At 37.3% G+C, this 25,303-nt stretch overlaps 1 long non-coding RNA gene and 1 pseudogene across 1 annotated transcript in view; both read left to right on the top strand.

The window, feature by feature from the left end:
• LOC144436417 (uncharacterized) overlaps positions 1-12,527 on the top strand; it is a 30,917-nt gene extending 18,390 nt beyond the window's left edge. The window contains exon 3 of the long non-coding RNA XR_013480957.1: positions 12,484-12,527. This is a non-coding gene — a long non-coding RNA (uncharacterized LOC144436417). The remainder of the gene's footprint in view (positions 1-12,483) is intronic.
• On the top strand, positions 3,477-5,974 carry LOC144436410 (E3 ubiquitin-protein ligase TRIM45-like; annotated as a pseudogene).
• Positions 12,528-25,303: the final 12,776 nt, after the last annotated feature.

The raw sequence follows: 25,303 nt of genomic DNA, 5'->3' as shown, positions 1-25,303 counted from the left end.
CAAAGGCTGCATCTGAAATGGTTTGCTACAAGGAAGTTGAGGAAGTATAATGGGCCATTGTGTTATTATAGGTCCTTGCCAGGATCATTAATATCTAAAATGCACTTTGAGTATAGTTTGGAGAAATACTAATAATAAAACTAACATTAGTATGTACATTTTGCATGGATGATTAGGGAATTGATTTGTGTGATAAACAGCCAAGAAACAGTGCTAAATGCTACACTTCCAGTTTATGTCTGAGTTTGAAATGAACACTAGTCGTTATCAGTTAAAATTAGCCATCACAAAATTGTGATTGATATGTCAAAAACTTAGCCATGCAGAATATTGTTATAATATGTAAAATGACTTCTTTCCTTTTGCTAGAAATTTTAGAATGAAAAAATTCCCTACCTTAATTTGATCGCTCTTGGCAGAATCCTGGCTCTAATTGTTTACAATTTCTCTTCATGTCTGTAGCTGAACTTTATGATTTCTCTTCATGTTTAGACAACAACAGAGGCTGACAAGACCAAGGATAAACAAACACAGGACACAGTTGGAACAAATTCATCGATGAAAAATGGAAGTAACACTTGTAATATGATATAGTACCAACAGAAATAACAGTTTATCACAGATCTACGAAAGATGTGATTAAATGTTATATTATGTTCATGTGGGTACATGTGCTTGGATCTAGCCTAATATATATAATTATATACTGGTCTAAAACATTCCAATACATTTCAGGGCTATAAAACCACAGACTTATCTGTGGTAAAACATGACAGAACGGATTCCAGGGTACTGAGTAGATAGGATCAAATCCTGAAATAAAATTTTAAATGTCTGAAATTAGAATGGTTTCCTAATTGTACTGTCAGATCTGTGATCTCTTATAAAAATTCTTATTTATATTTAGATCTAGTTTTATCAAAGCTACTGTGAAATGAACTACAATGTCAAATGTTGTGATCTAACTTCAAAAATAAATGCAACTACTAGTAAATCTCAGGAAAAGAAACATTGAATGACTAAAAGTACAAATAAGACAGTCTTCATCAGTGCTACCGGTAGTAAGGCCAAAAATGGCTGTGTGGGATGTTTTCAAAAAACAATGTGCTAATTGACACTCTATAGTCACTCTGGTTTAATAGTAAATGACACTGAACTAACAATATTTTAATACTAGCTAAATGAAGTAAAAAACTATAATCTCAAAATATAGCTATACATCTCAAATTATGAATTCTATCTATAAAGTCCAATTCAATTTTTCTGAAATAACAATAATAATAATATACTTAATATTTGTATGTATAAGACTCTATGACATCATAATTGAGACTCTATGACATCATAATTGAGACTATGACGTCATAATATAGACTATAACATCATAATACAGACTCTATGACATCATAATACAGACTATGACATCACAATTGAGACTCTCTGACATCATAATTCCGACTCTATGTCATTATAATACAGACTCTATGACATCACAATTGAGACTCTCTGACATCATAATACAGACTCTATGACATCATAATACAGACTCTATGACATCATAATAGAGACTCTATGACATAATACAGACTCTATGGCATCATAATAGAGACTCTATGACATCATAATAGAGACTCTATGACATCATAATTGAGACTCTATGACGTTAACAGTAAGAACAATAGGCATATCACCGTATATTCAGGTCTGCTCAGGCAGCATTTTACAGACAATTTTTAACTGTATATATTTCTCTTGCCATGCATTTTTAATAGCTTTGAATATTCTATTTTTTCACATTTGTGGCATGGAACATTTTGAATCACTTTAAAGTAATCAGTTGTAAAGAAGAAAACCAGTTTTGTACAAAAAGTTATATACCCCCTGTGACATCTGATATATATGAAATTGTGATTTGTAGTTTACCTCATCTATTTTATCAAATCAGGACATTTTTAATACAATTATGTGATGTTTATATTTGTTTGTTTTTATATAAATTATGAATATCAACATATGTAAATATTGTTTTATTACAACTATTACTTTTTAGATTTTTTTTTACCATGATTCCCTTAGGAATGGGAATATATTCATAGAATGTTATTTAAACACATTCAACTCCATGTTTTGACAGATTTATATCTTTGCAACCTTACAGAAGGTGAATATATATAACCATGCACTTAGTACTCTCTTTGTATGACCTTGATTTCCAATACAGAATATGTAAATTATACGCTGTGTGTGACTTTGTCATTGGTCAAACAATAATTGTCATTTTGTAAGAAATATATTTAATTTGAACACTGAATGGCATAAAACAATTTCAGAAAACCAGAATACAAGTACGTCACTAATTCAATTTTACCAATTATGTACCAACACAGATAGTAGTTTTTGAGTGCTTAGTAATATATGTTACCTTCAAGTGAAAAATTGTTAACTACAGTTCAATACTAAAATCATGTCCAGAATCTAGCCTCTTAGTAACCAAACTCTTAAACAATGATCTTTCCATCAGCCTATACCCCCCCCCCCCACCACTTATAACTTAGAACTAATGATCTCTCTACATGTAGTCTTGGTTTGACCTGGTATGTATACAATAAGAGGTCAAATCGGGGTCACAGCTATTCAACTGTAATGTCACATGATGTCTGGTACTAAGACTTTATGATTGTGCACATAACAATGCAGTTACTATACATGTACACTCAGTGATCAGTTGAAAAAATAATATAAATATTTATTATCCTTAAAATACTACTCTTCTTGAAATATTTTATTCTGAGTATAATGTTCTCTGACGTCATAATATTAATATCAATTTATCTATCTAGACTAAATGTAAAATCAACATCAATGTACATAAAAATATCAACATTTTACGGCAAAGTATTGCATCAGTGTAATAGTCTTGTTTCAAAGACTTTAGTTGTTTTATAGGAATTGGAAGCATTCAGTTTACATCTGGTATAATTTGTTGCAGCCCAAATATTTAGACCACTTGTAAAATAAAATTAAATCATTGTACATGTACTATAAAAATATCAACATTTTACAGTGAAGTCTTGTCTTGGTGTAATCAGTCTCGTTTCAAAGTTATTTTGTAGGAACAGTGGAATAAGAATGTATATGAAACACATACTTCACTGTTTGAATAGCACTGACATGGATTTATTGGTCAACTACTCATACCATTGGATTGAGTCCAATATTGATTAAGTTAAAAATAACACAACAAAGTGAAACAATTTATACTACTAGAGACCTTATGAACTTTGAATTTTGATTTAGGAGACATTAGTTTTGGGGTTCCCTATCTCAATTATAAATATTTACATTTCCATAGTAATACCCCAGTCTTGTCTTGCATAAAGTATACACTAGTTGTTCATCTTTCATAACTTAGGGAGTCCTATGTCACATTATATATATGTACCAGTCCTGTACAGGTACTCAGACTCTAATAGGGTGCCGTCATGGCGGCTGCCTCTGGAGGTACACCAGAAGAAATTCTGGATAAAATTGGAGAACACTGTCTGTCTTGTTCAATTTGTTTGGAGCAATACAAGTTACCTAAACTTCTACCATGTCATCATACATTCTGTCTACACTGTGTGGAGTCACTTGTAAAGAAAAAAGGAGCCTTAAACTGTCCAACATGTCAGCAGGAAGTAGATCTACCCTCTGGTGGAGTTGCTGCATTGAAGAACAACTTTTTCATGAACAATCTACTGGAGGTGGTTGAGAAAAGAACAGAAGAGGCAAAGAAAACACAACATAAATGTGAGTGGTGTGAAGAAAATGCAGAGATTGTGAGCAGTACTTCTGTGATGAGTGTTTCACTACATTTCACAAGAAAATGAAACGTGCTAGCTCACATACAGTGCTGTCTGTAGAAGAACATGAGAAGACAAAGTTTGCTATGCAGTCAGCTATTTTATCTGTTGAACGTTGCAAAGTTCATCCTCACAATGAGGTCAGATTTTATTGTGATACCTGTCAAGTACCAATCTGTTCTGACTGTACTATAGTAGATCACCGTATTCCAGACCATAGCCATAGATATCTACAAACAGTGGCTGATGAGTGTTCCAAAGAGTTGTCAAAACTGGTGGAGAAATTGAAAGTGAAAGCAAAGGAGGCAGATGAAAGTAAAACTGAAGTGGTAGATGTATGTAAGAAAGTGAAAGATCAGGTTGAAGTGGAGGAAAGTAAAGTAACCCAACAAACGATCATCCGTACTAAAGAACTGGAGTCACACATTGGAAGGATTGAAGATGAGCAGCGTACATTGATAGAGAGGTTGAAGACAGACTGCCATCTACAGGTCAAACAATTAGAAACTCAGATTGCTGATTTAGAATTCAAATATGAAAACATTATCAGTACATCTGGATATGTAGAGGCATTAGTCAACCATGGCAGTGCAGCTCAACTTGTGTCCAGCAAAGCTACAGTTGTACAACGAATTGGAGAGTTGGTTGCCATGGAAACCAAACCTGGAATTAAACAGGAAGTGGTCGCATTCAAACCTTCTGGTGATGTGACTACAGATGGAATTCTGGGAGTTCTGAGATATGATGTATGTCCATCTCTGTGTACAGTTGAAAACATTCCAAAGAGACTAGTGAAAGGTGAATCTGTCAAGTTACTGATAACAACTAAAGACAGCAGAGGTAAGACAGTTATACCAAACCAAGAAGTGAAAGTGAAAGTAAGAAAACCAGATGGATCACAAGAAGACATCCCAGTAACTGACAACAAAGATGGTACACACACTGTGATGATATATGGTGAAATGGATGGTAAATATCAAGTTACCATGGTGATAGAAGACCAAACAATACCAGGATCACCATTACAGATACCTGTCATTAAAGGATTGGTGAAAACTATCGGCAAAGAAGGAAGTAATGCTGGAGATTTCAATAATCCTTACGGTGTCACCTTGAACAGACATGGAGACATGGTGGTAGCTGATACAGGGAATTACAGAATTCAATTTATTGATATTCATGGGAAATGTAAGAAAGTGTTGAAATTTACACAGTTTAAGAAGAAGTTCAAACCAGTTGATATAGCAATATCAGCTGACGATGAATACTTCATGACAGATCTGAATAACAGACAAATAGTGGTAAGTGACGAGGATGGAAATGTTGTCAGATGCTTTGGACAAAATGAACTGAAGTATCCCAGAGGTATCTATATAAGTCCTTTAGATGGTACTGTCTATGTCACTGACTGGGATGGAAAGGATGGGGATAGGACAGACACGGAAGATAGTCACTGTGTAAGAAAATACAGACAGAATGGAGATTACATCAACTCCTTTGGCAAGTATGGTGATAAGAATGGTGAATTCAAAGGTCCTCGCTCGATGTGCATCGACATTCAAGGAATCTTGTATGCAACCGACTTTGAGAATCAATGTGTCCGGGTCTTCAATGCTGATGACCAGTTCTGTAACAAGTTTGGGATTCCAGGTAAAAGTGATGGTCAGCTGTATTATCCATGTGGAATAGTGATGGACAAGGACAGATATCTGTATGTCGGTGATAACAAACATTATGTACAGAAATTTGACATGAGTGGAAGATTCATATGTCGTATTGATAGAGATGAAGATGGAATGAATTACCCCAAAGGTTTAGTATTGACTAATGATGTACCGGTCACACTAGTTGTAGCTGACATGGGCAACCACTGTCTGAAAGTATTTGTACTATAAGATTGGCATACATAATCTGGAGAATAGTAGAGATTCCAGGCTAGTCAGTACTGTAGTAGTCTGGAGAATAGTAGAGATTCCAGGCTAGTCAGTACTGTAGTAGTCTGGAGAAAAGTAGAGATTCCAGGCTAGTCAGTACTGTAGTAGTCTGGAGAATAGTAGAGATTCCAGGCTAGTCAGTACTGTAGTAGTCTGGAGAATAGTAGAGATTCCAGGCTAGTCAGTACTGTAGTAGTCTGGAGAAAAGTAGAGATTCCAGGCTAGTCAGTACTGTAGTAGTCTGGAGAATAGTAGAGATTCCAGGCTAGTCAGTACTGTAGTAGTCTGGAGAATAGTAGAGATTCCAGGCTAGTCAGTACTGTAGTAGTCTGGAGAATAGTAGAGATTCCAGGCTAGTCAGTATTGTAGTAGTCTGGAGAATAGTAGAGATTCCAGGCTAGTCAGTACTGTAGTAGTCTGGAGAATAGTAGAGATTCCAGGCTAGTCAGTACTGTAGTAGTCTGGAGAATAGTAGAGATTCCAGGCTAGTCAGTACTTGAGTAGTCTGGAGAAAAGTAGAGATTCCAGGCTAGTAAGTACTGTAGTAGTCTGGAGAATAGTAGAAATTTCAGGCTAGTCAGTACTGTAGAAGTCTGGAGAATAGTAGAGATTCCAGGCTAGTCAGTACTGTAGTAGTCTAGATAATAGTAGAGATTCCAGGCTAGTCAGTACTGTAGTAGTCTGGAGAATAGTAGAGATTCCAGGCTAGTCAGTACTGTAGTAGTCTGGAGAATAGTAGAGATTCCAGGCTAGTCAGTACTGTAGTAGTCTGGATAATAGTAGAGATTCCAGGCTAGTCAGTACTGTAGTAGTCTGGAGAATAGTAGAGATTCCAGGCTAGTCAGTACTGTAGTAGTCTGGAGAATAGTAGAGATTCCAGGCTAGTCAGTATTGTAGTAGTCTGGAGAATAGTAGAGATTCCAGGCTAGTCAGTATTGTAGTAGTCTGGAGAATAGCAGAGATTCCAGGCTAGTCGTACTGTAGTAGTCTGGAGAATAGTAGAGATTCCAGGCTAGTCAGTACTGTAGTAGTCTGGAGAATAGCCATTGGCATAAGACATCTGTGCAGGTGGCATCATCTGGAAGAGTCTCATGTCCACTAGCAATAATCTCAGCTAATAACAGCAGCAAAGCACCAACGTGGGCACATGCTTGACCTCTTCTGCAATTAAAGATATAACAGGAATCAGTTTTCTATCATAACCAAATTTAGGAAATGACTTAATGACATTGTATTTAATAGGTCCTGCATGGTATATGTGCATAATTTGAAATTATTTTTAGTATGTCGTCCATTTACTCTAATATCTTTAGAATTGTAGCAATTGGCAATACAGGATCTCGTTAATATAAATCATATACATATAAACAAATAGCTAATCTAATAAACATTATGATCATATAAATCAACAAAACTTCATCAGCTGAAGGGGGAACACAAAATAAATACAAGTATTTATTGGTTAAATATTCTGGAGAATCATAATACGGTTTTACACAACCTGCATTAGACATCATTTCAGAGAAATAGAAAGTAAGGCTTTGCTTTTGCAGGGCTTCACATTCTATTGGCCATTGACTTATTGGTATTATTGATTCATGTTGAATATTAATCTGCAGGAAGTGAGTGTGTCTTTCCTTCAAATAAGTGGTCAAGAATGTTCAATGTGCATCTACTGAATATTTAAATATGCTACCTATGAGGCTATGCAGTGGCTCATAAGAAAAGAAGCCCTTCAAACAGCAAATCTCTAACTTACTGTTTCTCTGAAACCCCATATAAGCTAGGTGACATAAAACCATAAAGACTCTCCAGAAACACTAGTTTATTATATGAAAAATGTTTTAAAGTTCCATTTCCTTGAATTTTGTTCCACTTTAATTCTGCCACTAATGATTTACATCGACAAGTGGAAATTTGTTGTTCCAAAACTTCAATTCAGCAGTCCTCTTTTGTTGATGTGTGATAGGCATATTCATTTGTAGTTTTGAGGAAAATATGTACACAGCTTCATATTCTATATACATTCATATATTCACAGAGATATCATGTCTCCCCTCTAACACACACACACACACACACACACACACACACACACACACACACACACACACATGCACACACAATTCACTGAACTAAACTACTAATGAAGGTACTGATAGGATTCTAATAAAAGATCCAGTGTTACTTACTCTGTGCAAACCCACAACATGATCAATATGGATCTCCAGTTTTCTCAAGAATTATGTGAATGTTTTTAACGCTTCAGGTCTTTGTACTTTGAGAAGGAAGGCACTGGGATTTAACTATGCAAAATGTGTCACTTTGTGGATAAGAGATGTACATCACAAAGTGTTCTGCCTTGTAGTGTTCATGGGCACGAGTTATTAAGTTTGTAAATTTCCAATGATGTTGAAAATTCTGGGTTGTTACTAGAAATAAAGTGATTCTTTACAACACTGATACCAATGTGAATAGCCTGGATCAGTTACCACGAAAATGTGCTTTATCTCTTAACTACTTGGTGATTATCACACCGGACAAACACTAACAAGCTCTTTAATGCATGAATGAGTGTGAGAAACTCCCTGCAGAAGATAAGATGGGGGAATTACTTTGGTCAATTTTTTTGAGCCCCCCCCCCCTTCATGACCCCCCTGAAATGATCCCTAGAATTGTCATAGCCCCCTCCCGACTGCATATATTTTGATTTGAAATCATATAGTACACCCGTTCCACTTCAGCGATGTACAGTATGGTACACTACATTACACACTGTAAACTAACAATGGAAATCAACTTCAGCGTCCGTAAATAACATGCGGGGAGATTTATTTACAATCATGTGGGCTTTGCGAAAGAAGTCTCTCATTGGGTTGTTACCTGTACTTGGAAATACCAGGTAAATTCCAGTTGTTTTCAAGTATGAGCTGTAATGCCATTTCTGCAAATTCATCACAGCAGACTTCTCGTACAGACTCAGAAGGCTTTGATACACATATTTTTTTTAGTAAGCTGCAGGAGCTAAAGGTTCACATCCTTTTTTTTCTTTTTTATCTCCACATTTAACTGCTACTGAATTGAAATACAGGTAGTCTGGTATATATGTTGGTCAGTGACTCGATCATATTATTCATATGTATGACTGGATGACATGCACAGTTCTTTCCTTAACATGGGGATGAAAGCAATTTGTAATATCAACAGGATCACAAACATCAAATATTCCACAATCTCTCATGTCATTTAGTAAATCAATGTAGTATAAACAAAGGGCATCCTTGAGAAAGCCCCACCAACGTTCAATTCTTTGATTATACACTGAAGAGCCACAGATGACAGGGACTTTAGCCCTCCCACGATTTTCTCGAAATAGAGTTTGTATATCTGCAATAGCAGTTTTCAGTGCCAGGATCTATTTTAATCACACGAAAAGCTCCTTCTATTTTAATAATTGTATCCACATAATATTTTGCAACAGTACTAGATGTAAATATGCCTAGCAACAAGACCACGCTCATAGCAACAGCCAAATGATCACGTATATTGTAAAGATAATAGAATAGACAAATGAATAAACATTCAAAAAATATATGCAAATATACGTAGCAGCAAGACCACGCCCATAGCAACAGCCAAATGATCACGTATATTGCAAAGATAACATCAGGGATTCATAGACAAGTGAACGAACATTCAAAAAATGTATTCAAATATGTCTAGCAACATGACCACGCCCATAGCAACAGCCAAATGATTGCGTATATTGCAAAGATAACAACAGGATTGGATAGGTAACTGGATAGTTATTCAGAAAATGAACACTTATACCTAGCATGGATCAGCATGTGGGTAAATATTTTTAAAAACTGTACAGTTTTGCTACAACACCATTGGCGCCATTTTATTTTTCTAGGCCTTAGAGGAAACAGTTTTACAGCTAGAATCCATAGCCCACCTGTAGTCCTTCCGGGCAGAATGGCTGACACTACGACTATTTCAGCCATCCCTCAGATTATTGATACTCCTTTGAGCCGCTACGTATACTATTAGTATTACAGACAACCCGGCAAACAACCTGATTGGTCGATCGCGAATATATGATTAGACATTTAATTCAGGTGACAAGCATATGTATATGGAAATGTGCCCTGCCCTGACATACATCAAATGATTCTAAATATGCTATGTTAATTTTTTGCACACACGTTATGTGTAGCGAGGCATGGCCTAAATACCAATTTCTCGGTAGTCTCTGGACCCGGATGGCGAGCGAAATTTACAATTTTGAAATGGCAGTTAGAATTGCACAATGGTAGTGTAGCACAACTTTACAGTTTGTGTGTATTATCCACTTCCACAAAGTTCAGCCCCTCTACGAAATCAATTTTCTCTTTCATTTAAGCTAAATACAATTATTCAAGACACTTCAAACTGCAATTTCTGATTTTTTTTTCCTCGACTGTCTGTACACCGTGTGTGAGCGCCCTCACACGTCAGACAACCTCGCGGAGCAAGACGTTCGAGGGCAGGTCGACACGACATCATGATGTCAAACCACAGGCATTTGTTTCCCGAGTTATGTCTCAGAATATTTCTATCAGAATACAATAAAATGTCGATAATATCGCTAATATTGACGTACATAACCAACTATATACGAAAGGGGTAAAATTACACTTGTTTCTGTGATCGCGCAGGTTCACTAAATTGCGCGATCACAGAAACAAGTGTAATTTTACCCCTTTCGTATATAGTTGGCAGAGGCATTTGTTTCCCGAGTTATGGCTCAGAATATTTCTATCAGAATACAATAAAATGACGATAATATCGTTAATATTGACGTATTAAACCAACACTATATGAAAGGTGTTTCTGTGATCGCGCAGTTTCACTAAATGCGAAGGAAGACACAAGGTATGAAAGGCAGCCACCATTACCGTACGTAAACATGAACGTTCAACCGGCCGTTGTACTGGGCAAACATTTCGAAAATTTTACCTTCCGTCACTTCCTGGTTCCCAAATTTAATAATCTTCCGATAAATCGCCTCGTTGTTACAATCGGACCATGCTTACCAAAGATATCAACGGATTTCTAACGCCATGTAGGGGAATTGGAGCAGATAAATTTTTTCTAACTACCTATTTTGCATATTATCCTAGCCCTTTATGTAACAGCAGCACATGTTACTGCCGATAACGGCTCTCCATTTAACATGTAAACATCGATATCCAATCACGTTCTCGGAAGGTAGTTAGACCTTCGCATTTAGTGAAACTGCGCGATCACAGAAACATGTGTAATTTTACCCCTTTCATATAGTGTTGGTTTAATACGTCAATATTAACGATATTATCGTCATTTTATTGTATTCTGATAGAAATATTCTGAGCCATAACTCGGGAAACAAATGCCTGTGATAGTTGGTTATGTACGTCAATATTAACGATATTATCGACATTTTATTGTATTCTGATAGAAATATTCTGAGACATAACTCGGGAAACAAATGCCTGTGTGTCTAACTTGTTGTTTGTCCTATTGAAATAACCATAACATACACGTAGAGATTGCCAGCTTGTTTTCAAGTCACACACGACCATTAAATACGAAGTACTATATTCCAAACGGACACCATAAACACAAATGATTTGTGAACGGATAGATGACGTAATAGAAATGTTTTGCTGCCACTGTGCCAGTAAGAGAAACACGGCTGCTGTTAGGATCAATATTTTATTGCGCCAATATATATAGTCACTGTGATATTAAGATAAACATTTAATGTTACAGTAATGTCTGGATGGTGTAACATCTTGAGAGTCTCTAATACTTTCAAATAATAAGGTTTGAGATTCTGCCAACGTACCACATATATAATTCAGATAGTTTGATATAAGCTTACGCACTGAGATTAATTTGTACATAGACGTGTCAGTGACTGAACTGATCACAGGTAGGTGAGAATTTGTGAAGTTTGGTCCATTTCTCATGAAGAGGTTTCTACAGTTAATTATGCTATATGTGATTGTATAATATCAAATCACTGGTCAATGGATATTCAAAACTTAAATATTCAACATGATACAAACTAGTTACTGTAATTAGATATAATGTTTGAATTTAAAGTTACAAAACCCATAGGAATTAGTATCCGACAGAAATATCCATGTAATCAAGTTAATTGTTTTTTAAATTAGCAACGAAATTATTTTTAGAAAATGATATGTGTCTGTTAAAAGTACTACTTTACATGTTGGTTAGCGGGGTTTTTTGTTCTTTCATGTGTGTACATTTTGTACAATGTCATTACTACCACAGAAATAATATGAACAAGATAATGGACGGTTTTAACGAAGAAAAGTTGGTACTAGCTTGGAGACCAAGCTACCGGTACTGTTACACAACGTCCTGACTTTATTAATTTACGAATGAGAACCACATGTTTTTACATACTTTTTCATCGACGTGAAAACCATTTTTGATACAATTCTATATATTTAGTGAATGTCTGTATCGAGGCGGGGCACGTAGGTAGAGCCAGGGGAATGATAATATAGGATCTCCCTTGTATAACACAATACATGTTTCAGTCTGTCTGTCTGTCTGTCTGTCTGTCTGTCTGTCGGTCGGTCGGTCTGTCGATATAGGAGACTATGTTTTAAACGTTTTAATAAAGGTTGAACGTAATTTTTCATTTCTAGGTTGTTACTGGGAGTACTCAGTTCATTTACATATCTTGCTCGACAACAGAGATTACATAAAGCCGTTCGTCGTTCAAAATTGGACAGAATGGTAAGGTACAACCGCCGAAGGGTATTAGGAATATTTATTCTATCATTAGCTGTGTGTGGATTTATCAAATTTGGTCACGAGTTTCCTTCTATTGGCCGTGCAAAGGAACTGTCACGGGAAACTGTTCGTCGTCACAGGTTCACATTTACTGGCCGTGCAAATGAAGTACCACAGGTAGCTGATGATGCAAAAATGTTTCATCGTTCAAATGTGACGTCACTGATTACTGTCAATACAGGTAACTACACCAATGTAACTACTAAAGCTAAGCTAATCTACAACCGATATGGGTTCGTAAACGTTCAATTCCTTAACCTAGGATTTCTAAATATAACAAAGAGCTGGATATGTAATGTTGAGTGTCTTGGAATACTTTCATCGACTCTGTTCATAGTAAATGATATTGAAACTCATCAGCAACTAACAAGTTGGAATCCACAGCTAAACGTAGTTCTTGAATCGTTTGGTACGTCTGATTCTATGAGGTTTGGACAAGCCCAATACTACAGACATGGATTGTTCCGAGCTAAAGTTGTCAACGAACTCCTGAAACATGGAATGTCAGTTTTTAAGACCGAGGCTGATGCTGTATGGTTTGGCAACCCCATCGACTATTTTCAACGATATAGTAATGTCGATTTGATCGTAATGGATGATGGGTGTTCCAATATGGAACCGTCGTATTTTTTGAACGGGGGTTTTATTTATCTGAATGCAACATCAAAGACGAAGTTTATTTGGAAAGAACTGATAGAAGAACTCGGAAAAGCACTGGATCGTTATGCTGATGTCGATAAGGAAAAGAAGCTCGGCGCGTCTTCAAATGACCAATACCTACTCTCCAAAGTCATAAAGAGACACCCGGTACACGTACAATGGTTACCAATCGAACATTACGTTAGCGGGATGTGGTATGGAGATAAAGTTCTTCAGAACCAAACTCACCCTGTAGTAATTCTGAATAATTACATCATTGGAAACGATAAAAAGGAAAAACGTGCAAAGCAACGGGGTCACTGGTTTTTATCAGATGACAACAATACGTGTATCCTATGTCCATAAATCTGACACCACATGGCAATATAATTGCTTAGCCCTCAGTCACTATAATAACACAATCTGCAACTACATAAGCCTACCAGTGAAACGGTGTGAAATTTTACACCTTGATTATCATGGAAACGTTTCCATGGTAAATTTGTAACATTTTCTAGGTTAATATTACTTCAGATAGGACAAACATGATATAACATATAAGTATTTAAACTGACAATAAAAAACATTTAGTAATGAAACACTGTGACAAACAGAGAGATATCAAAACAACGTTACAATACTGGGACAGTTTTATAAAGTACGAGGGCGCTCTACTTGGAATGGAACCACTCTGGGTAGATCATTTTTCTCGGGAGTAGAATTTTGTGTGGATTTTCCTAAACGTGTTCGTACGACGTACGTACGCACATACATACATACATACATACATACATACATACATACATACATACATACATACATACATACATACATACATACATACATACACAGACAGACAGACAGACAGACAGAGACAGACAGACAGACAAACAGACAGACAGACAGACAGACAGACAGACAGACAGACAGACAGACAGACAGACAGACAGACAGACAGACATTTCACTGTGTTAATGGGAATAATATAATTATAGTACATGCACATGCAGTTGTCTGTGGCATAATTATAACATATAATAAAGTATGGAATAATAAAGGGATTTCGAGCTTGTGGACTGTCTTATATTGCAAGCATTATGATATTGACGTTGTGTCGCAGAACAATCAAGGTGTACATTCCATATTTTCTGTTCAAATGGCTTGCACTGGTATGTACGAGTTAATGGTTTTTGTGTGCTTTCAATATTTGGTGAACGGTATGATGTGTCTTGATTTAAGTAAGGGAGCCTTCAGTAATTATGAAGCGTAGCTATGTCCTAGAGGAAATAAAGCTGTATATGTCCCAAAAAACATGACCCTCCCCCTTTCCAAATATTTCTATAACATGGGTTAAGATGCTGTCAGAAGTGAACAGAGTATCTGAGACTGACATATTAGTCTGGTCCCCTGCCCCTTTCTGCCGCTGCTGGCGCCCTTTCGTGAAAGTAGCGCCAGCAGCGGCAGAAAGGCATTGCAGAAAGGAGGCAGGGGCCAGACTAACATACTATAAATTTTTTGCCCAGTTATTTTGATGACACAAATTATAGAACTACAGGACGGTATCAACTAAAGTTGCAGGGTTTGACAACATGTAGTATCTGGCTATTAAAGTCACCTGTGTATCTCTAGCCATGACTGGTAGTCCAGGTCCCCTTCATACGACATCATAACAACATTGGCAGATACATATTGCACCTCCTTGGATACACTTTGGGTGACGTTTTGGAGCCAGCATTTCAATCTGTCATCATTGATTTGTAGAACTATAGGAGTGTCCCTATACTCGCATAAAATGTTATCATGATCATCCATGTCTTGATGTGGAACAAGCGAAGCATAATGGTCCCATACAAGTCTCAATTGCCTTTTGCTTGTTTTTGTTTTTTTATTTTATCAATTTTTTAAATTTTATTTATATCACGAAAAAAAGGAAAAAGAAATACACGACAAAACTTTTGCAACAAAAACTAGATACTAAAAATAGTGAAAAAAAAATTACAAAGCGAGCTTCACTTTCTGTTCAATTTTTTGCCACTTAGAATCAAACTTTTCGTACTTTGCAGTTTTCTTTACTGCGATGTTTTCTATCTCGTATTTAATCTTCAAAACTTTCAAATGAGGGAATTTTGTTTTTACACTTGCAAGTATAAAGAAAATATTTAGCTTGTAAAATAATATAATTGATCATGTAATAATCACCATGGTTGAGAACACCCAAGTAAATGTTACAATTATTCAAAATTATTTGTAAGTGTTCAAATAAGTGTTCATTTATGTCCAACCATAAGCGCTCTGTATACTTACATTCTACAAATAAATGATCTCTTGTTTGTATTCTATCATGACAATGGTCACAAAAATTGGTATCTGTTACTTTCATATGAAATAACCTTTTGCTTGTTGGACATCTTCAAAAAGCCTTATGTATAATATACTGGTATAACATTGTTTGGTATGTGACATATATGGTCATTTTCTGGTGTGGGAGGCAGACTGCTACCTTGGTACACTGCTTCTTCATCGATGTGGTGGTGAATGCTAAGGACATCTCCAAAGGTGATTTCCTGTAAAGGAAGCCAACGAAGGGAAGTATCAGTTACTATAACTCATGGACAACTCACCTTTTAAACCCAGTTGAGCTCAATACTAACTACAAATTTGCAATACAGTGAAAGAGAATCTCTTCACTTTAAAAACCTCCAACTTGTACTTGATTGGCGGTAGCACTATACCACCTGCCACATACCCTGGGATCCATGCAGATTGGGGTTTTTAAATTTTCCTTTGTCGTGGTTGTAAAGCAAAATTTAAAATACCAATCTACATGGATTCCGGGGTAGAGTATGTGTCACACATACTTGCAAGTATTGGTAACTAGGAAAGTTAAAAGTAACTACAGTATACATACATTTTTTGTTTGCACTATATATGGTAGTGTGTCATCTAGATTTTCAACGCCTGGATGTGGCTTTACAATTGAAATGACAGCATCATAATCAGCTACATCATCACTGATACCAACACCATCAACAGTTACATCTCCAGGATCACCACCAGTTACATTACCAGGATCATCATCAGTTTTGTCATCCAGAACTACCATCAGTTTTGTCACCAGGATCACCATTACAGCTATCATTTTCTTCATCACATCTACTGTTATCTCTGAAATCACAAGTGTTGGACGTTTGGCTGAAATTGACATCAGTCTTGAACAAACACCAAGATTTCTATTTTCTAGTCTCATTGCCGTGGATGTCATATACTGAGATGAACTGCCTCAGGAACACTACTTGATAGTTCTCATTTGGAAATAATTATATGGCCTTTATTGGTTGAATACTACAGGTGTATATTGTGTGTGAGTAGCATAATTGACAGAACCCACTATTGACTGGCATAAAAGCAGAAGTGGACGGTGTGACACATTGATTCATTTAAATGAGACCAGAAATTACTCAAACTTACTACAACCATAAACATCCCTGAGAATAAAATGAAAACCGACAAACTGGCAAGATTTTATTGCTCCAGTTGTAGTTCTAGTAGATAGAAGCAGTTTTACTGTCTAGACACAGTGGGAGTGTAATTGACAAGGATTTTGTCGAAATATCCATGTTCTTTGGTAGACTTTTTCTGAATGCAGTCTGTGTTGAAAATAGTTTCCCATCTCAACACACATAACAAGCTTCTAAACATAGACAAGACTCCAAAATCACTTTCATCACACCTGTGTCCATACAATAAAATTGCTGCCCCTTACAAAAAGGTCTTATAGGAATCCTACTGGTAAATTCCTATATAATAGTTTTACTATAGGACTTGTCCTGTAGTATTTTGGAACTGTCCTACACAATTTTCCTATAGGAATCCTACAAAGATCCTATAGGATCCCTACACAATTTCCTATAGGAATGTTACACATCCCACAAAATTCCTACATACATTCCTATAGGAATCCTACTCGCCCTGCAGGATTCCTCTTTAAATTCCTGTAGGAATCCTACACAGGTCATATAAGAATCCGATTGAAATCTTTCACAGGTCCTATAAGAATCCCATTGGAATCCTACACAGGTCCTACAGGAATCCCATTGGAATCCTACACAGGTCCTATAAGAATCCCATTGGAATCCTACACAGGTCCTATAAGAATCCCATTGGAATCCTACACAGGTCCTACAGGAATCCCATTGGAATCCTACACATGTTCTATAGGAATCCCATTGGAATCCTACACAGGTCCTGTAGGAATCCCATTGGAATCCTACACAGGTCCTGTAGGAATCCCATTGGAATCCTACACAGGTCCTGTAGGAATCCCATTGGAATCCTACACAGGTCCTGTAGGAATCCCACTTAAAAAAATACTGTAGGGATCGATCCCTACAAAGGTCCTATAGGAATCCCATTGGAATCCTACACATGTCCTGTAGGAATCCCATTGGAATCCTACACATGTCCTGTAGGAATCCCTTTCGAATCCCACACATGTCCTGTAGGAATCCCATTGGAATCCTACACAGATCCTATAGGAATCCCATTTGAATCCTACACATGTCCTGTAGGAATCCCATTGGAATCCTACACAGGTCCTGTAGGAATCCCATTGGAATCCTACACAGGTCCTGTAGGAATCCCATTGGAATCCTACACATGTTCTATAGGAATCCCATTGGAATCCTACACATGTCCTGTAGGAATCCCATTGGAATCCTACACAGGTCCTGTAGGAATCCCATTGGAATCCTACACAGGTCCTGTAGGAATCCCATTGGAATCCTACACATGTTCTATAGGAATCCCATTGGAATCCTACACAGGTCCTGTAGGAATCCCACTTAAAAATACTGTATGGATCGATCCCTACACAGGTCCTACAGGAATCCCATTGGAATCCTACACAGGTCCTGTAGGAATCCCACTTAAAAAAATACTGTTGAGATCGATCCCTACACATGTCCTATAGGAATCCCATTGGAATCCCACACAGGTCCTGTAGGAATCCCATTGGAATCCTACACAGATCCTGTAGGAATCCCATTGGAATCCTACACATGTTCTATAGGAATCCCATTGGAATCCTACACAGGTCCTGTAGGAATCCCATTGGAATCCTACACATGTTCTATAGGAATCCCATTGGAATCCTACACATGTCCTGTAGGAATCCCATTGGAATCCTACACAGGTCCTGTAGGAATCCCATTGGAATCCTACACAGGTCCTGTAGGAATCCCATTGGAATCCTACACATGTTCTATAGGAATCCCATTGGAATCCTACACAGGTCCTGTAGGAATCCCACTTAAAAATACTGTATGGATCGATCCCTACACAGGTCCTACAGGAATCCCATTGGAATCCTACACAGGTCCTGTAGGAATCCCATTGGAATCCTACACAGGTCCTGTAGGAATCCCACTTAAAAAAATACTGTTGAGATCGATCCCTACACATGTCCTATAGGAATCCCATTGGAATCCCACACAGGTCCTGTAGGAATCCCATTGGAATCCTACACAGATCCTGTAGGAATCCCATTTGAATCCTACACGTCCTGTAGGAATCCCTTTGGAAACCCACACAGGTCCTGTAGGAATCCCATTGGAATCCTACACTGGTCCTGTAGGAATCTCACTTAAAAAATACTGTAGGGATCGATCCCTACACATGTTCTATAGGAATCCCATTGGAATCCTACACAGGTCCTGCAGGAATCCCACTTAAATAATACTGTTGAGATCGATCCCTACACATGTCCTATAGGAATCCCATTGGTATCCTACACAGATCCTATAGGAATCCCATTGTAATCCTACACATTTCCTGTAGGAATCACATTTAAAAAATACTGTAGGGATCGATCCCTACACAGGTCCTATAGGAATCCCATTGGAATCCCACACAGGTCCTGTATGAATTCCATTGGAATCCTACACAGATCCTATAGGAATCCCATTGGAATCCTACACATGTCCTGTAGGAATCCCATTGGAATCCTACAAGTCCTGTAGGAATCCCTTTGGAATCCCACACAGGTCCTGTAGGAATCCCATTGGAATCCTACACAGGTCTTGTAGGAATCCCATTGGAATCCCACACAGGTCCTGTAGGAATCCCATTGGAATCCTACACAGGTCTTGTAGGAATCCCATTGGAATCCTACACAGGTCCTGTAGGAATCACATTGGAATCCCACACAGGTCCTGTAGGAATCCCTTTGGAATCCCACACAGGTCCTGTAGGAATCCCATTGGAATCCTACACAGGTCCTGTAGGAATCCCATTGGAATCCCACACATGTTCTATAGGAATCCCATTGGAATCCTACACAGGTCCTGTAGGAATCCCACTTAAAAATACTGTATGGATCGATCCCTACACAGGTCCTACAGGAATCCCATTGGAATCCTACACAGGTCCTGTAGGAATCCCATTGGAATCCCACACATGTTCTATAGGAATCCCATTGGAATCCTACACAGGTCCTGTAGGAATCCCTCTTAAAATACTGTACGGATCGATCCCTACACATGTCCTATAGGAATCCCATTGGAATCCTACACAGGTCCTGTAGGAATCCCACTTAAAAATACTGTACGGATCGATCCCTACAAAGGTCCTATAGGAATCCCATTGGAATCCTACACAGGTCCTGTAGGAATCCCATTGGAATCCTACAAGTCCTGTAGGAATCCCTTTGGAATCCCACACAGGTCCTGTAGGAATCCCATTGGAATCCTACACAGGTCTTGTAGGAATCCCATTGGAATCCCACACAGGTCCTGTAGGAATCCCATTGGAATCCTACACAGGTCTTGTAGGAATCCCATTGGAATCCTACACAGGTCCTGTAGGAATCACATTGGAATCCCACACAGGTCCTGTAGGAATCCCTTTGGAATCCCACACAGGTCCTGTAGGAATCCCATTGGAATCCTACACAGGTCCTGTAGGAATCCCATTGGAATCCCACACATGTTCTATAGGAATCCCATTGGAATCCTACACAGGTCCTGTAGGAATCCCACTTAAAAATACTGTATGGATCGATCCCTACACAGGTCCTACAGGAATCCCATTGGAATCCTACACAGGTCCTGTAGGAATCCCATTGGAATCCCACACATGTTCTATAGGAATCCCATTGGAATCCTACACAGGTCCTGTAGGAATCCCTCTTAAAATACTGTACGGATCGATCCCTACACATGTCCTATAGGAATCCCATTGGAATCCTACACAGGTCCTGTAGGAATCCCACTTAAAAATACTGTACGGATCGATCCCTACAAAGGTCCTATAGGAATCCCATTGGAATCCTACACAGGTCCTGTAGGAATCCCACTTAAAAAAATACTGTAGGGATCGATCCCTACACAGATCCTATAGGAATCCCATTGGAATCCTACACATGTCCTGTAGGAATCCCATTGGAATCCTACACGTCCTGTAGGAATCCCTTTGGAATCCCACACAGGTCCTGTAGGAATCCCTTTGGAATCCTACACAGTTCTTGTAGGAATCCCATTGGAATCCTACACAGGTCCTGTAGGAATCCCTTTGGAATCCTACACAGGTCCTATAAGAATCCCTTTGGAATCCTACACAGGATCTATAGGAATCCCTTTGGAATCCTACACAGGTCCTGTAGGAATCCCTTTGGAATCCTACACAGGTCTTGTAGGAATCCCACTTAAAATACTGCAGGGATCCTACACAGGTCTTAAAGGAATCCTGCCTAAATTCCTAGAGGAATCCTACATAAAGTCCTGTAGGAACCAAGTACAAGTCCTACATGAACCCTACATGTCACCCACAGGGATTTCTAAAATACAAGAAGGCTATGTTAAAGATAAAAGACACACAATTTTATTAAAGTAAATGCTTAGCAAGAGTACAACATAAAATATGCATACAATGTATATAAATTAGTTATGCTGTCTTTGTAATATTAATCTCTAAAATACAAACTTAATAAAGATTGACAATTTTGCCAGGATGAGGCACCTGAGACAGGTTCATAAATAAGTCCTGTCAATCTGAGTGAAAATTAGGCTGAACCTTCAAATAATTGCAACATAAATTATTTTTGGTGCAAATGACTTTGAAATGCTTCCTAAACAACACATCAAAAGTAGTGGGCCAATGATATGGTACAAGACCCAAATTATGCTATCCTGCAGCTATCTGAAAATGCCCAGTGATTGGACTACATCAATTAGTCTTTCTTATTATAATTAACTGCAATGCTGACAGCAGATGTTTATTTTTCCATTGACTCCTGACCAATCAGGATAAACCTTTGGAGAGACTTCACCTACAACCAAAATAAAATTTACAATTTTTGACTAACAGAGAGGTTCAAGTTCTATTTCGACATGCACAAACATTTTTTAAACATAATGTATTCCTTACTCAATACTATTTTACACCCAGTCTTGTTTTTTTTCTTTATTCAACGAGTATCAGAAATTAGTGCCATTTGTACTTGTTCATGTAGAAGTACTCAATAGCAGTATTTCTACTACCGGTAGTTAAGGAATGAAGAAGTGTTCTTCCAACACAAGTTAATGCTTACCGGAGAGATGTTTTTATTTTGAATGTTTTTGGTCTGATTTACAGTCGATATGGATCTGGAACCATAGTGTATATCAATAATTATCACTTTTATTTTGACATAAATGGAAGCGTTCTGAAAGACTTAATCTGATTGGCCAGAAGACAATGACAAATCACAACACCTGTTTTCAGTAAGGTAGTTAATTATAATAACAAAGAAATCAATAGTTCTTTAGGCTGTCCAATCAGTAGGCATTTTCATATAGCAGCAGGACTTCATAATTTTTGCCGTTTATCTATGTTCAACTATTTAGATTTTTCTAGACTTTCAGTATGTTTTATAAGAATGAGTCCCAAAATAAATGCCCTAAAAATTATTTATATTCCGATTATTTCAAGGTTCAACTACATATTGACTGGACTAAAAGTAAATGTCAAAAATATAAGTTTGGTACAAGTGATGAGTCACCAAAAAGATGTATCTACAATTTGTACTGATGTATACCAACTTAGCAGTATTCTGCGCAATACTGTGAGCACTTTTTAATATTGCTGACACTTTTTGTTCTAGCACTGACAAAATAAATCAATGTAATCACGAGTGCACTGTTACACATATGGAGTTTAATGTGTCCAATTTTTTGTGGTACAAACAAATGATCAACAACTTTCTAACAGTGTTGAATTCAAAACAGTAATATTGCTTACAATACTATGAAGTATACTCCTAAGTTGATGTCCAAGGGATTTTGTCATCAGCTGTAATGAGCAATCTATTGGTTTAGTTTTTTTCTCATTTTCTTTGTTTACGATTATTAAAATGCACATGGAGGAAAAGACAGAATAGTTTCATTCATCACGGACATCATTGTTACAATTTTTAAATAGAAAGAAGCTTGAACAAGAAAACAAGATATATCAGCTTCATCTATCATGTTAGTGTCATAGTTACAAGAAACAAACCATATCTAGTTTAAATGTGTGTGTGTGTGTGTGTGTGTGTGTGTGTGTGTGTGTGTGTGTGTGTGTGTGTGTGTGTGTGTGTGTGTGTGTGTGTTATCCACGCATTTGAATACATGGTGAGAACATAGAGAGACTTTAAAGAAATCTGAAAATGCTGGGTGGGTATTAATGGACTTTTCTATGGGAAAAACTCCAATGGAAATGAATATCATTTGCTCAACTTACCAGTAGTCAAATTGATCGTTGAACAGATAATGAATAACACTGCAATAATCCAACCTAAACAAGGAGTGATCCTTTCCAACTGTAGCATTGTTGAATGCCAGTCAAATAATGGATACTAACGAGTAACAGGACTCGACATCTTGATGTGTTCGATCGTTTCCTTTAAGAAACAGCAGTCTGATACCGATCGGAAAATACGATCCTATGTAGTTACCGCCTTTTCTACTTTTAACTTTCAACTAAGTAGAAAGATTGCCTTTTGTATTTCCGTTAGAACCAACCGTTTGCAAAATATATTTTAAACAAATGGATGACACTGTTTTGTAATATAAATGTTTCAACTTTACAATAATTGTGTCTTTAATTTGGAAAAAACGTTTCTAATTTTTCACCAGAAAATAACATAATATGATATTTTTGAGGATTCTATTTATTTAATAGCACTGTATAACATGCATTATTTCCATACTAATGGTTACATTACAAATCGAGGCTTATAAGCAGCGTGCGAAATTAACGCCGGTCCTTCGGCCCGGGACCAACAGATTTCCGTTCGGACCGACAGTTTTTCGGAATTACAACAACGTATCGGTCCTTATGACCGATTGAAATTTGGAGTAAATAATAACATTTATTCAAATACACTGTTTTTTTAAAGGCTGGTATTAAAACCAGAGTTCCCCATGTCTGTTGCCACGATCAAAACAAACTGACGGAAAACATACGAAAATGACGTTTTAACTAATAAAGAAGGCGGGTACACTTCGTAAAATACCTTCAGTACGATTGTTTTTTTTTTGGTAAAAATAGTAAAAAATGCGTAGTCTGATTGCTTTCAATTTGATGCAAATGATAATGTACGTCCTATCATGTTGTAATCAACGTGTAGACTTAGAAATATTGCATTTTTGTTGCCATTGTTGTATCTGAAAAATTACTGCATCATGCCAAACACGGGTACATAGTGGATGACATGACACAATACAGTACAGTTACCATATCACGTTCCCACATCAAAAATAAATCGCACTGTAAGACATGCTTAGCCATAGTTCTCTTCATCATGGTCAGATTTCTTACACAAACAGTCAGAGACGATACTCAATACACCATACGAGTAGGGCTTTATGGGGGGGGGCTTCGATTTCATTACATATTTGTAAAGACTGAGGGAAGATGAAACCACTCCGTGTCACTGTGTGGATAGATATTGAAATAAAGCAAATACACAGTTTTCAAGAGGGATAGTTATGCGATAAAACTTTCTGCTATGGTGAATGTGTGGGTCTACGTTCGCTAAGAGTTGGAAAGCTACATCAGTTGTTGCAACAGACGATGAATCTGACTTTGGATTATCGTGATTCAGAATTTAGTGAATCGTACAGAGAGGAAGGAGAGGACTGTGATCTCTTAGAGATTGCAGATAATGTAGATTTATTGATTCATTCACCCATATTATCTACAATCTATGGATCTGTATTTCTATGGTGGAATGAATACATTCAGTCTAAGACCACTATCGTCTATAGGAACAGATTATGTGAGAATATGAATATTCATAGTCTCTGGGTCCATAGTTACAAATGAAAATCTCTACTCACAGAGTCAAAAATTACTTGGTTGGGAATCCAAAATTTACTTCCAAGTTATTTTTTGACTCTGTGAGTGGAAATTTTATGAAATAATAGTGGATTCGTTGTACTCTCTTTTACTTTTATATCTAAAGATATGCTGTATCATATTAAAGTTCAAAATCATTTAATCTGTGAATGGGGGGAGGGGGTGTAGATACAGTTCGTGAACATGAACTGCATTGAGTATGGACCAGCAGTTTTCCTTAAGGACCAGCAGCATTTGCTACATGTCGGTCCTTATGACCAGTAGTCATTTTCCCTTAAGTTCACACACTGCTTATAAGTATAAAGAAAGCCGGTGTGTCGAGGCACTCTAGTTTTGGTATTAATATAACTACCACGTAGGCTGTGGTACATATGCTTATATAATTCATTTTTGAAAACTGTGAAATTATTACCTAAAAGACTATGGATAACCTAAAGATTGCCTTCATTGGAATCAAAAAACCTTCACTGAGAGCTTCTAGCAGAAACCATTCTGACCTCCTCCACCCCAGGCGAGTGCGACGACGTCAGTCAACAACTCTATACGCTAGTCTAACTTTTCTTAAACATTTTAACCAGGTATGTATACATATTTTAGCTAGATGGTACTGTCTTTTAAAAATACTGCCTCAAATAAAGGCTTTGGAAACCCTAAAATTTG

The sequence above is a fragment of the Glandiceps talaboti genome, chromosome 6, assembly GCF_964340395.1.
Source record: "Glandiceps talaboti chromosome 6, keGlaTala1.1, whole genome shotgun sequence".
NCBI lineage: Eukaryota > Metazoa > Hemichordata > Enteropneusta > Spengelidae > Glandiceps > Glandiceps talaboti.
Note: the sequence above shows the minus strand (reverse complement) of the source record. Positions and strands in the feature narration are given on the sequence as shown.